Genomic DNA, 14,640 nt, shown 5'->3' with positions numbered 1-14,640 from the left:
GCTCGAGCCACCAACCTATTGGTTAACAGCCGAACGCGCTAACCATTGAGCCACGGAAGCTCAGAAATTAAATGGTTGTCACGTTTTATGGAAAAGTTTTGACTTTTTACGCTACTTCTGAGACCCCACAACACCACTTCCGGGTGGGCTCGAACCACCAGCCTCTCGGTTAACAGCCGAACGCGCTAACCATTGCGCCACGGAAGCCCAAAAATTAAATGGTCGTCAGGTATTGTGGAAAAACTTTGACTTTTTACGTCACATCTGAGACCTCACAACACCGCTCCCGGATGGGCTCGAACCACCAACCTTTCGGTTAACAGCTGAACGCGATAACCATTGCGCCACGGAAGCCCAAAAATTAAATATTCGTCAGGTATTGTGGAAAAACTTTGGCTTTTTACGTTACATTTGAGATCCCACAACACCGCTCCCGGGTGTGCTCGAAACACAAACCTATTCGTTAACAGCCGAACGCGCTAACCATTGAGCCACGGAAGCTCAGAAATTAAATGGTTGTCACGTTATGTGGAAAAGTTTTGACTTTTTACGCTACTTCTGAGACCCCACAACACCACTTCCGGGTAGGCTCGAACCACCAGCCTCTCGGTTAACAGCCGAACGCGCTAACCATTGCGCCACGGAAGCCCAAAAATCAAATGGTCGTCAGGTATTGTGGAAAAACTTTGGCTTTTTACGTTACATTTGAGACTTCACAACACCGCTCCCGGGTGGGCTCGAACCACCAACCTTTCGGTTAACAGCCGAACGCGCTAACCATTGCGCCACGGAAGCCCAAAAATTAAATGTTCGTCAGGTATTGTGGAAAAACTTTGGCTTTTTACGTTACATTTGAGATCCCACAACACCGCTCCCGGGTTGGCTCGAACCACAAACCTATTGGTTAACAGCCGAACGCGCAAACCATTGAGCCACGGAATCTCAGAAATTAAATGGTTGTCACGTATTGTGGAAAAGTTTTGACATTTTACGCTACTTCTGAGACCCCACAACACCACTTCTGGGTGGGCTCGAACCACCAGCCTCTCGGTTAACAGCCGAACGCGCTAAACATTGCGCCACGGAAGCCCAAAAATTAAAAGGTCGTCAGGTATTGTGGAAAAACTTTGACTTTTTACGTCACATCTGAGAACTTACAACACCGCTCCCGGATGGGCTCGAACCACCAACTTTTCGGTTAACAGCCGAACGCGCTAACCATTGCGCCACGGAAGCCCAAAAATTAAATGGTCGTCAGGTATTGTGGAAAAGCTTTGGCTTTTTACGTTACATTTGAGGTCCCACAACACCGCTCCCGGGTGGCCTCGAACCATAAACCTATTGGTTAACAGCTGAACGCGCTAACCATTGAGCCACGGAAGCTCAGAAATTAAATGGTTGTCACGTATTGTGGAAAAAATTTTACATTTTACGTTACATCTGAGACCTTGCAACACCGCTCCCGGATGGGCTCGAACCACAAACCTTTTGAATAACAGCTGAAAGCGCTAACCATTGCGCCACGGAAGCCCAAAAATTAAATGTTCGTCAGTTATTGTGGAAAAACTCTGAATTTTACGTTACATCTAAGACCTCAAAACACCGTTCCCGGATGGGCTCGAACCACCAACCTTTCGGTTAACAGCCGAACGCGCTAACCATTTCGCCACGGAAGCCCGAAAATTAAATGGTCGTCAGGTATTGTGGAAAAACTTTGACTTTTTACGTTACATCTGAGACCTCACAACACCGCTCCCGGATGGGCTCGAACCACCAACCTTTCAGTTAACAGCCGAACGCGCTAACCATTGCGCCACGGAAGTCCAAAAGTTAAATGGTCGTCAGGTATTGTGGAAAAACTTTGGCATTTTACATTACATTTGAGATCCCACATCACCGCTCCCAGGTGGGCTCGAACCACCAACCTATTGGTTAACAGCCGAACGCGCTAACCATTGAGCCACGGAAGCTCAGAAATTAAATGGTTGTCACGTTATATGGAAAAGTTTTGACTTTTTACGCTACTTCTGAGACCCCACAACACCACTTCCGGGTAGGCTCGAACCACCAGCCTCTCGGTTAACAGCCGAACGCGCTAACCATTGCGCCACGGAAGCCCAAAAATCAAATGGTCGTCAGGTATTGTGGAAAAACTTTGGCTTTTTACATTTGAGACCTCACAACACGGCTCCCGGGTGGGCTCGAACCACCAACCTTTCGGTTAACAGCCGAACGCGCTAACCATTGCGCCACGGAAGCCCAAGATTAAATGGTCGTCAGGTATTGTGGAAAAACTCTGAATTTTACGTTACATATAAGACCTCACAACACCGCTCCCGGATGGGCTCGAACCACCAACTTTTCGGTTAACAGCCGAACGCGCTAACCATTGCGCCACGGAAGCCCAAAAATCAAATGGTCGTCAGGTATTGTGGAAAAACTTTGGCTTTTTACATTTGAGACCTCACAACACGGCTCCCGGATGGGCTCGAACCACCAACCTTTCGGTTAACAGCCGAACGCGCTAACCATTTCGCCACGGAAGCCCGAAAATTAAATGGTCGTCAGGTATTGTGGAAAAACTTTGACTTTTTACGTTACATCTGAGACCTCACAACACCGCTCCCGGATGGGCTCGAACCACCAACCTTTCAGTTAACAGCCGAACGCGCTAACCATTGCGCCACGGAAGTCCAAAAGTTAAATGGTCGTCAGGTATTGTGGAAAAACTTTGGCATTTTACATTACATTTGAGATCCCACATCACCGCTCCCAGGTGGGCTCGAACCACCAACCTATTGGTTAACAGCCGAACGCGCTAACCATTGAGCCACGGAAGCTCAGAAATTAAATGGTTGTCACGTTATATGGAAAAGTTTTGACTTTTTACGCTACTTCTGAGACCCCACAACACCACTTCCGGGTAGGCTCGAACCACCAGCCTCTCGGTTAACAGCCGAACGCGCTAACCATTGCGCCACGGAAGCCCAAAAATCAAATGGTCGTCAGGTATTGTGGAAAAACTTTGGCTTTTTACATTTGAGACCTCACAACACGGCTCCCGGGTGGGCTCGAACCACCAACCTTTCGGTTAACAGCCGAACGCGCTAACCATTGCGCCACGGAAGCCCAAGATTAAATGGTCGTCAGGTATTGTGGAAAAACTCTGAATTTTACGTTACATATAAGACCTCACAACACCGCTCCCGGATGGGCTCGAACCACCAACTTTTCGGTTAACAGCCGAACGCGCTAACCATTGCGCCACGGAAGCCCAAAAATCAAATGGTCGTCAGGTATTGTGGAAAAACTTTGGCTTTTTACATTTGAGACCTCACAACACGGCTCCCGGGTGGGCTCGAACCACCAACCTTTCGGTTAACAGCCGAACGCGCTAACCATTGCGCCACGGAAGCCCAAGATTAAATGGTCGTCAGGTATTGTGGAAAAACTCTGAATTTTACGTTACATATAAGACCTCACAACACCGCTCCCGGATGGGCTCGAACCACCAACTTTTCGGTTAACAGCCGAACGCGCTAACCATTGCGCCACGGAAGCCCAAAAATTAAATGGTCGTCAGGTATTGTGAAAAAGCTTTGGCTTTTTACGTTACATTTGAGATCCCACAACACCGCTCCCGGGTGGCCTCGAACCATAAACCTATTGGTTAACAGCTGAACGCGCTAACCATTGAGCCACGGAAGCTCAGAAATTAAATGGTTGTCACGTATTGTGGAAAAAATTTGACATTTTACGTTACATCTGAGACCTCACAACACCGCTCCCGGATGGGCTCGAACCACAAACCTTTTGGTTAACATCCGAACGCGCTAACCATGGAGCCAAGGAAGCTCAGAAATGAAATGGTCGTAAGGTATTGTGGAAAAACATCGACTTTTTACGTCACATCTGAGACCTTGCAACACCGCTCCCGGATGGGCTCGAACCACAAACCTTTTGAATAACAGCTGAAAGCGCTAACCATTGCGCCACGGAAGCCCAAAAATTAAATGTTCGTCAGGTATTGTGGAAAAACTTTGGCTTTTTACGTTACATTTGAGATCCCACAACACCGCTCCCGGGTTGGCTCGAACCACAAACCTATTGGTTAACAGCCGAACGCGCTAACCATTGAGCCACGGAAGCTCAGAAATTAAATGGTTGTCACGTATTGTGGAAAAGTTTTGACATTATACGCTACATCTGAGACTTCACAACACCGCTCCCGGGTGGGCTCGAACCACCAACCTTTCGGTTAACAGCCGAACGCGCTAACCATTGCGCCACGGAAGCCCAAAAATTAAAAAGTCGTCAGGTATTGTGGAAAAACTTTGACTTTTTACGTCACATTTGAGATCCCACAACACCGCTCCCAGGTGGGCTCGAACCACCAACCTATTGGTTAACAGCCGAACGCGCTAACCATTGAGCCACGGAAGCTCAGAAAGAAATTAAATGGTTGTCACGTTATGTGGAAAAACTTTGGCTTTTTACGTTACATTTGAGATCCCACAACACCGCTCCCGGGTGGCCTCGAACCATAAACCTATTGGTTAACAGCCGAACGCGCTAACCATTGAGCCACGGAAGCTCAGAAATTAAATGGTTGTCACGTATTGTGGAAAAGTTTTGACATTTTACGCTACTTCTGAGACCTCACAACACCGCTCCCGGATGGGCTCGAACCACAAACCTTTTGGTTAACATCCTAACGCGCTAACCATGGAGCCAAGGAAGCTCAGAAATGAAATGGTCGTCAGGTATTGTGGAAAAACATCGACTTTTTACGTCACATCTGAGACCTTGCAACACCGCTCCCGGATGGGCTCGAACCACAAACCTTTTGAATAACAGCTGAAAGCGCTAACCATTGCGCCACGGAAGCCCAAAAATTAAATGTTCGTCAGTTATTGTGGAAAAACTCTGAATTTTACGTTACATCTAAGACCTCAAAACACCGTTCCCGGATGGGCTCGAACCACCAACCTTTCGGTTAACAGCCGAACGCGCTAACCATTTCGCCACGGAAGCCCGAAAATTAAATGGTCGTCAGGTATTGTGGAAAAACTTTGACTTTTTACGTTACATCTGAGACCTCACAACACCGCTCCCGGATGGGCTCGAACCACCAGCCTTTCAGTTAACAGCCGAACGCGCTAACCATTGCGCCACGGAAGTCCAAAAGTTAAATGGTCGTCAGGTATTGTGGAAAAACTTTGGCATTTTACATTACATTTGAGATCCCACATCACCGCTCCCAGGTGGGCTCGAACCACCAACCTATTGGTTAACAGCCGAACGCGCTAACCATTGAGCCACGGAAGCTCAGGAATTAAATGGTTGTCACGTTATATGGAAAAGTTTTGACTTTTTACGCTACTTCTGAGACCCCACAACACCACTTCCGGGTAGGCTCGAACCACCAGCCTCTCGGTTAACAGCCGAACGCGCTAACCATTGCGCCACTGAAGCCCAAAAATCAAATGGTCGTCAGTTATTGTGGAAAAACTTTGGCTTTTTACATTTGAGACCTCACAACACGGCTCCCGGGTGGGCTCGAACCACCAACCTTTCGGTTAACAGCCGAACGCGCTAACCATTGCGCCACGGAAGCCCAAGATTAAATGGTCGTCAGGTATTGTGGAAAAACTCTGAATTTTACGTTACATATAAGACCTCACAACACCGCTCCCGGATGGGCTCGAACCACCAACTTTTCGGTTAACAGCCGAACGCGCTAACCATTGCGCCACGGAAGCCCAAAAATTAAATGGTCGTCAGGTATTGTGAAAAAGCTTTGGCTTTTTACGTTACATTTGAGATCCCACAACACCGCTCCCGGGTGGCCTCGAACCATAAACCTATTGGTTAACAGCTGAACGCGCTAACCATTGAGCCACGGAAGCTCAGAAATTAAATGGTTGTCACGTATTGTGGAAAAAATTTGACATTTTACGTTACATCTGAGACCTCACAACACCGCTCCCGGATGGGCTCGAACCACAAACCTTTTGGTTAACATCCGAACGCGCTAACCATGGAGCCAAGGAAGCTCAGAAATGAAATGGTCGTAAGGTATTGTGGAAAAACATCGACTTTTTACGTCACATCTGAGACCTTGCAACACCGCTCCCGGATGGGCTCGAACCACAAACCTTTTGAATAACAGCTGAAAGCGCTAACCATTGCGCCACGGAAGCCCAAAAATCAAATGGTCGTCAGGTATTGTGGAAAAACTTTGGCTTTTTACATTTGAGACCTCACAACACGGCTCCCGGGTGGGCTCGAACCACCAACCTTTCGGTTAACAGCCGAACGCGCTAACCATTGCGCCACGGAAGCCCAAGATTAAATGGTCGTCAGGTATTGTGGAAAAACTCTGAATTTTACGTTACATTTGAGATCCCACAACACCGCTCCCGGGTGGCCTCGAACCATAAACCTATTGGTTAACAGCCGAACGCGCTAACCATTGAGCCAAGGAAGCTCAGAAATTAAATGGTTGTCACGTATTGTGGAAAAGTTTTGACATTTTACGCTACTTCTGAGACCCACAACACCACTTCTGGGTGGGCTCGAACCACCAGCCTCTCGGTTAACAGCCGAACGCGCTAAACATTGCGCCACGGAAGCCCAAAAATTAGAAGGTCGTCAGGTATTGTGGAAAAACTTTGACTTTTTACGTCACATCTGAGACCTTACAACACCGCTCCCGGATGGGCTCGAACCACCAACTTTTCGGTTAACAGCCGAACGCGCTAACCATTGCGCCACGGAAGCCCAAAATTAAATGGTCGTCAGGTATTGTGGAAAAGCTTTGGCTTTTTACGTTACATTTGAGATCCCACAACACCGCTCCCGGGTGGCCTCGAACCATAAACCTATTGGTTAACAGCTGAACGCGCTAACCATTGAGCCACGGAAGCTCAGAAATTAAATGGTTGTCACGTATTGTGGAAAAAATTTGACATTTTACGTTACATCTGAGACCTCACAACACCGCTCCCGGATGGGCTCGAACCACCAACCTTTCAGTTAACAGCCGAACGCGCTAACCATTGCGCCACGGAAGTCCAAAAGTTAAATGGTCGTCAGGTATTGTGGAAAAACTTTGGCATTTTACATTACATTTGAGATCCCACATCACCGCTCCCAGGTGGGCTCGAACCACCAACCTATTGGTTAACAGCCGAACGCGCTAACCATTGAGCCACGGAAGCTCAGGAATTAAATGGTTGTCACGTTATATGGAAAAGTTTTGACTTTTTACGCTACTTCTGAGACCCCACAACACCACTTCCGGGTAGGCTCGAACCACCAGCCTCTCGGTTAACAGCCGAACGCGCTAACCATTGCGCCACTGAAGCCCAAAAATCAAATGGTCGTCAGGTATTGTGGAAAAACTTTGGCTTTTTACATTTGAGACCTCACAACACGGCTCCCGGGTGGGCTCGAACCACCAACCTTTCGGTTAACAGCCGAACGCGCTAACCATTGCGCCACGGAAGCCCAAGATTAAATGGTCGTCAGGTATTGTGGAAAAACTCTGAATTTTACGTTACATATAAGACCTCACAACACCGCTCCCGGATGGGCTCGAACCACCAACTTTTCGGTTAACAGCCGAACGCGCTAACCATTGCGCCACGGAAGCCCAAAATTAAATGGTCGTCAGGTATTGTGGAAAAGCTTTGGCTTTTTACGTTACATTTGAGATCCCACAACACCGCTCCCGGGTGGCCTCGAACCATAAACCTATTGGTTAACAGCTGAACGCGCTAACCATTGAGCCACGGAAGCTCAGAAATTAAATGGTTGTCACGTATTGTGGAAAAAATTTGACATTTTACGTTACATCTGAGACCTCACAACACCGCTCCCGGATGGGCTCGAACCACCAACCTTTCAGTTAACAGCCGAACGCGCTAACCATTGCGCCACGGAAGTCCAAAAGTTAAATGGTCGTCAGGTATTGTGGAAAAACTTTGGCATTTTACATTTCATTTGAGATCCCACATCACCGCTCCCAGGTGGGCTCGAACCACCAACCTATTGGTTAACAGCCGAACGCGCTAACCATTGAGCCACGGAAGCTCAGGAATTAAATGGTTGTCACGTTATATGGAAAAGTTTTGACTTTTTACGCTACTTCTGAGACCCCACAACACCACTTCCGGGTAGGCTCGAACCACCAGCCTCTCGGTTAACAGCCGAACGCGCTAACCATTGCGCCACTGAAGCCCAAAAATCAAATGGTCGTCAGGTATTGTGGAAAAACTTTGGCTTTTTACATTTGAGACCTCACAACACGGCTCCCGGGTGGGCTCGAACCACCAACCTTTCGGTTAACAGCCGAACGCGCTAACCATTGCGCCACGGAAGCCCAAGATTAAATGGTCGTCAGGTATTGTGGAAAAACTCTGAATTTTACGTTACATATAAGACCTCACAACACCGCTCCCGGATGGGCTCGAACCACCAACTTTTCGGTTAACAGCCGAACGCGCTAACCATTGCGCCACGGAAGCCCAAAAATTAAATGGTCGTCAGGTATTGTGAAAAAGCTTTGGCTTTTTACGTTACATTTGAGATCCCACAACACCGCTCCCGGGTGGCCTCGAACCATAAACCTATTGGTTAACAGCTGAACGCGCTAACCATTGAGCCACGGAAGCTCAGAAATTAAATGGTTGTCACGTATTGTGGAAAAAATTTGACATTTTACGTTACATCTGAGACCTCACAACACCGCTCCCGGATGGGCTCGAACCACCAGCCTTTCAGTTAACAGCCGAACGCGCTAACCATTGCGCCACGGAAGTCCAAAAGTTAAATGGTCGTCAGGTATTGTGGAAAAACTTTGGCATTTTACATTACATTTGAGATCCCACATCACCGCTCCCAGGTGGGCTCGAACCACCAACCTATTGGTTAACAGCCGAACGCGCTAACCATTGAGCCACGGAAGCTCAGGAATTAAATGGTTGTCACGTTATATGGAAAAGTTTTGACTTTTTACGCTACTTCTGAGACCCCACAACACCACTTCCGGGTAGGCTCGAACCACCAGCCTCTCGGTTAACAGCCGAACGCGCTAACCATTGCGCCACTGAAGCCCAAAAATCAAATGGTCGTCAGGTATTGTGGAAAAACTTTGGCTTTTTACATTTGAGACCTCACAACACGGCTCCCGGGTGGGCTCGAACCACCAACCTTTCGGTTAACAGCCGAACGCGCTAACCATTGCGCCACGGAAGCCCAAGATTAAATGGTCGTCAGGTATTGTGGAAAAACTCTGAATTTTACGTTACATATAAGACCTCACAACACCGCTCCCGGATGGGCTCGAACCACCAACTTTTCGGTTAACAGCCGAACGCGCTAACCATTGCGCCACGGAAGCCCAAAAATTAAATGGTCGTCAGGTATTGTGAAAAAGCTTTGGCTTTTTACGTTACATTTGAGATCCCACAACACCGCTCCCGGGTGGCCTCGAACCATAAACCTATTGGTTAACAGCTGAACGCGCTAACCATTGAGCCACGGAAGCTCAGAAATTAAATGGTTGTCACGTATTGTGGAAAAAATTTGACATTTTACGTTACATCTGAGACCTCACAACACCGCTCCCGGATGGGCTCGAACCACAAACCTTTTGGTTAACATCCGAACGCGCTAACCATGGAGCCAAGGAAGCTCAGAAATGAAATGGTCGTAAGGTATTGTGGAAAAACATCGACTTTTTACGTCACATCTGAGACCTTGCAACACCGCTCCCGGATGGGCTCGAACCACAAACCTTTTGAATAACAGCTGAAAGCGCTAACCATTGCGCCACGGAAGCCCAAAAATCAAATGGTCGTCAGGTATTGTGGAAAAACTTTGGCTTTTTACATTTGAGACCTCACAACACGGCTCCCGGGTGGGCTCGAACCACCAACCTTTCGGTTAACAGCCGAACGCGCTAACCATTGCGCCACGGAAGCCCAAGATTAAATGGTCGTCAGGTATTGTGGAAAAACTCTGAATTTTACGTTACATTTGAGATCCCACAACACCGCTCCCGGGTGGCCTCGAACCATAAACCTATTGGTTAACAGCCGAACGCGCTAACCATTGAGCCAAGGAAGCTCAGAAATTAAATGGTTGTCACGTATTGTGGAAAAGTTTTGACATTTTACGCTACTTCTGAGACCCACAACACCACTTCTGGGTGGGCTCGAACCACCAGCCTCTCGGTTAACAGCCGAACGCGCTAAACATTGCGCCACGGAAGCCCAAAAATTAGAAGGTCGTCAGGTATTGTGGAAAAACTTTGACTTTTTACGTCACATCTGAGACCTTACAACACCGCTCCCGGATGGGCTCGAACCACCAACTTTTCGGTTAACAGCCGAACGCGCTAACCATTGCGCCACGGAAGCCCAAAATTAAATGGTCGTCAGGTATTGTGGAAAAGCTTTGGCTTTTTACGTTACATTTGAGATCCCACAACACCGCTCCCGGGTGGCCTCGAACCATAAACCTATTGGTTAACAGCTGAACGCGCTAACCATTGAGCCACGGAAGCTCAGAAATTAAATGGTTGTCACGTATTGTGGAAAAAATTTGACATTTTACGTTACATCTGAGACCTCACAACACCGCTCCCGGATGGGCTCGAACCACCAACCTTTCAGTTAACAGCCGAACGCGCTAACCATTGCGCCACGGAAGTCCAAAAGTTAAATGGTCGTCAGGTATTGTGGAAAAACTTTGGCATTTTACATTACATTTGAGATCCCACATCACCGCTCCCAGGTGGGCTCGAACCACCAACCTATTGGTTAACAGCCGAACGCGCTAACCATTGAGCCACGGAAGCTCAGAAATTAAATGGTTGTCACGTTTTATGGAAAAGTTTTGACTTTTTACGCTACTTCTGAGACCCCACAACACCACTTCCGGGTGGGCTCGAACCACCAACTTTTCGGTTAACAGCCGAACGCGCTAACCATTGCGCCACGGAAGCCCAAAAATCAAATGGTCGTCAGGTATTGTGGAAAAACTTTGGCTTTTTAAATTTGAGACCTCACAACACGGCTCCGGGGGGGCTCGAACCACCAACCTTTCGGTTAACAGCCGAACGCGCTAACCATTGCGCCACGGAAGCCCAAGATTAAATGGTCGTCACGTATTGTGGAAAAACTTTGACTTTTTACGTCACATCTGAGACCTCACAACACCGCTCCCGGATGGGCTCGAACCACAAACCTTTTGGTTAACATCCGAACGCGCTAACCATGGAGCCAAGGAAGCTCAGAAATGAAATGGTCGTCAGGTATTGTGGAAAAACTCTGAATTTTACGTTACATATAAGACCTCACAACACCGCTCCCGGATGGGCTCGAACCACCAACTTTTCGGTTAACAGCCGAACGCGCTAACCATTGCGCCACGGAAGCCCAAAAATTAAATGGTCGTCAGGTATTGTGGAAAAGCTTTGGCTTTTTACGTTACATTTGAGATCCCACAACACCGCTCCCGGGTGGCCTCGAACCATAAACCTATTGGTTAACAGCCGAACGCGCTAACCATTGAGCCACGGAAGCTCAGAAATTAAATGGTTGTCACGTATTGTGGAAAAGTTTTGACATTTTACGCTACTTCTGAGACCCCACAACACCACTTCTGGGTGGGCTCGAACCACCAGCCTCTCGGTTAACAGCCGAACGCGCTAAACATTGCGCCACGGAAGCCCAAAAATTAAAAGGTCGTCAGGTATTGTGGAAAAACTTTGACTTTTTACGTCACATCTGAGACCTTACAACACCGCTCCCGGATGGGCTCGAACCACCAACTTTTCGGTTAACAGCCGAACGCGCTAACCATTGCGCCACGGAAGCCCAAAAATTAAATGGTCGTCAGGTATTGTGGAAAAGCTTTGGCTTTTTACGTTACATTTGAGATCCCACAACACCGCTACCGGGTGGCCTCGAACCATAAACCTATTGGTTAACAGCCGAACGCGCTAACCATTGAGCCACGGTAGCTCAGAAATTAAATGGTTGTCACGTATTGTGGAAAAGTTTTGACATTTTACGCTACTACTGAGACCCCACAACACCACTTCTGGGTGGGCTCGAACCACCAGCCTCTCGGTTAACAGCCGAACGCGCTAAACATTGCGCCACGGAAGCCCAAAAATTAAAAGGTCGTCAGGTATTGTGGAAAAACTTTGACTTTTTACGTCACATCTGAGACCTTACAACACCGCTCCCGGATGGGCTCGAACCACCAACTTTTCGGTTAACAGCCGAACGCGCTAACCATTGCGCCACGGAAGCCCAAAATTAAATGGTCGTCAGGTATTGTGGAAAAGCTTTGGCTTTTTACGTTACATTTGAGATCCCACAACACCGCTCCCGGGTGGCCTCGAACCATAAACCTATTGGTTAACAGCTGAACGCGCTAACCATTGAGCCACGGAAGCTCAGAAATTAAATGGTTGTCACGTATTGTGGAAAAAATTTGACATTTTACGTTACATCTGAGACCTCACAACACCGCTCCCGGATGGGCTCGAACCACCAACCTTTCAGTTAACAGCCGAACGCGCTAACCATTGCGCCACGGAAGTCCAAAAGTTAAATGGTCGTCAGGTATTGTGGAAAAACTTTGGCATTTTACATTACATTTGAGATCCCACATCACCGCTCCCAGGTGGGCTCGAACCACCAACCTATTGGTTAACAGCCGAACGCGCTAACCATTGAGCCACGGAAGCTCAGAAATTAAATGGTTGTCACGTTTTATGGAAAAGTTTTGACTTTTTACGCTACTTCTGAGACCCCACAACACCACTTCCGGGTGGGCTCGAACCACCAACTTTTCGGTTAACAGCCGAACGCGCTAACCATTGCGCCACGGAAGCCCAAAAATCAAATGGTCGTCAGGTATTGTGGAAAAACTTTGGCTTTTTACATTTGAGACCTCACAACACGGCTCCGGGGGGGCTCGAACCACCAACCTTTCGGTTAACAGCCGAACGCGCTAACCATTGCGCCACGGAAGCCCAAGATTAAATGGTCGTCACGTATTGTGGAAAAACTTTGACTTATTACGTCACATCTGAGACCTCACAACACCGCTCCCGGATGGGCTCGAACCACAAACCTTTTGGTTAACATCCGAACGCGCTAACCATGGAGCCAAGGAAGCTCAGAAATGAAATGGTCGTCAGGTATTGTGGAAAAACTCTGAATTTTACGTTACATATAAGACCTCACAACACCGCTCCCGGATGGGCTCGAACCACCAACTTTTCGGTTAACAGCCGAACGCGCTAACCATTGCGCCACGGAAGCCCAAAAATTAAATGGTCGTCAGGTATTGTGGAAAAGCTTTGGCTTTTTACGTTACATTTGAGATCCCACAACACCGCTCCCGGGTGGCCTCGAACCATAAACCTATTGGTTAATAGCCGAACGCGCTAACCATTGAGCCACGGAAGCTCAGAAATTAAATGGTTGTCACGTATTGTGGAAAAGTTTTGACATTTTACGCTACTTCTGAGACCCCACAACACCACTTCTGGGTGGGCTCGAACCACCAGCCTCTCGGTTAACAGCCGAACGCGCTAAACATTGCGCCACGGAAGCCCAAAAATTAAAAGGTCGTCAGGTATTGTGGAAAAACTTTGACTTTTTACGTCACATCTGAGACCTTACAACACCGCTCCCGGATGGGCTCGAACCACCAACTTTTCGGTTAACAGCCGAACGCGCTAACCATTGCGCCACGGAAGCCCAAAAATTAAATGGTCGTCAGGTATTGTGGAAAAGCTTTGGCTTTTTACGTTACATTTGAGATCCCACAACACCGCTACCGGGTGGCCTCGAACCATAAACCTATTGGTTTACAGCCGAACGCGCTAACCATTGAGCCACGGTAGCTCAGAAATTAAATGGTTGTCACGTATTGTGGAAAAGTTTTGACATTTTACGCTACTTCTGAGACCCCACAACACCACTTCTGGGTGGGCTCGAACCACCAGCCTCTCGGTTAACAGCCGAACGCGCTAAACATTGCGCCACGGAAGCCCAAAAATTAAAAGGTCGTCAGGTATTGTGGAAAAACTTTGACTTTTTACGTCACATCTGAGACCTTACAACACCGCTCCCGGATGGGCTCGAACCACCAACTTTTCGGTTAACAGCCGAACGCGCTAACCATTGCGCCACGGAAGCCCAAAATTAAATGGTCGTCAGGTATTGTGGAAAAGCTTTGGCTTTTTACGTTACATTTGAGATCCCACAACACCGCTCCCGGGTGGCCTCGAACCATAAACCTATTGGTTAACAGCTGAACGCGCTAACCATTGAGCCACGGAAGCTCAGAAATTAAATGGTTGTCACGTATTGTGGAAAAAATTTGACATTTTACGTTACATCTGAGACCTCACAACACCGCTCCCGGATGGGCTCGAACCACCAACCTTTCAGTTAACAGCCGAACGCGCTAACCATTGCGCCACGGAAGTCCAAAAGTTAAATGGTCGTCAGGTATTGTGGAAAAACTTTGGCATTTTACATTACATTTGAGATCCCACATCACCGCTCCCAGGTGGGCTCGAACCACCAACCTATTGGTTAACAG

At 47.9% G+C, this 14,640-nt stretch overlaps 2 non-coding genes across 2 annotated transcripts; both read right to left on the bottom strand.

Moving 5' to 3' along the window:
- Window positions 1-722: 722 nt before the first annotated feature.
- TRNAN-GUU (transfer RNA asparagine (anticodon GUU)) lies at window positions 723-795 on the bottom strand. Its single transcript has one exon. It is a non-coding gene; the product is annotated as a tRNA-Asn (tRNA).
- Window positions 796-4,223: 3,428 nt separating this feature from the next.
- Window positions 4,224-4,296, bottom strand: TRNAN-GUU (transfer RNA asparagine (anticodon GUU)). Its single transcript has one exon. It is a non-coding gene; the product is annotated as a tRNA-Asn (tRNA).
- Between the last annotated feature and the right edge of the window lie 10,344 nt (window positions 4,297-14,640).

Source organism: Phalangium opilio, unplaced genomic scaffold (genome assembly GCF_054372755.1).
Source record: "Phalangium opilio isolate 3A_F unplaced genomic scaffold, DU_Popi_V2 ptg000019l_1, whole genome shotgun sequence".
Lineage (NCBI taxonomy): Eukaryota > Metazoa > Arthropoda > Arachnida > Opiliones > Phalangiidae > Phalangium > Phalangium opilio.
Note: the sequence above shows the minus strand (reverse complement) of the source record. Positions and strands in the feature narration are given on the sequence as shown.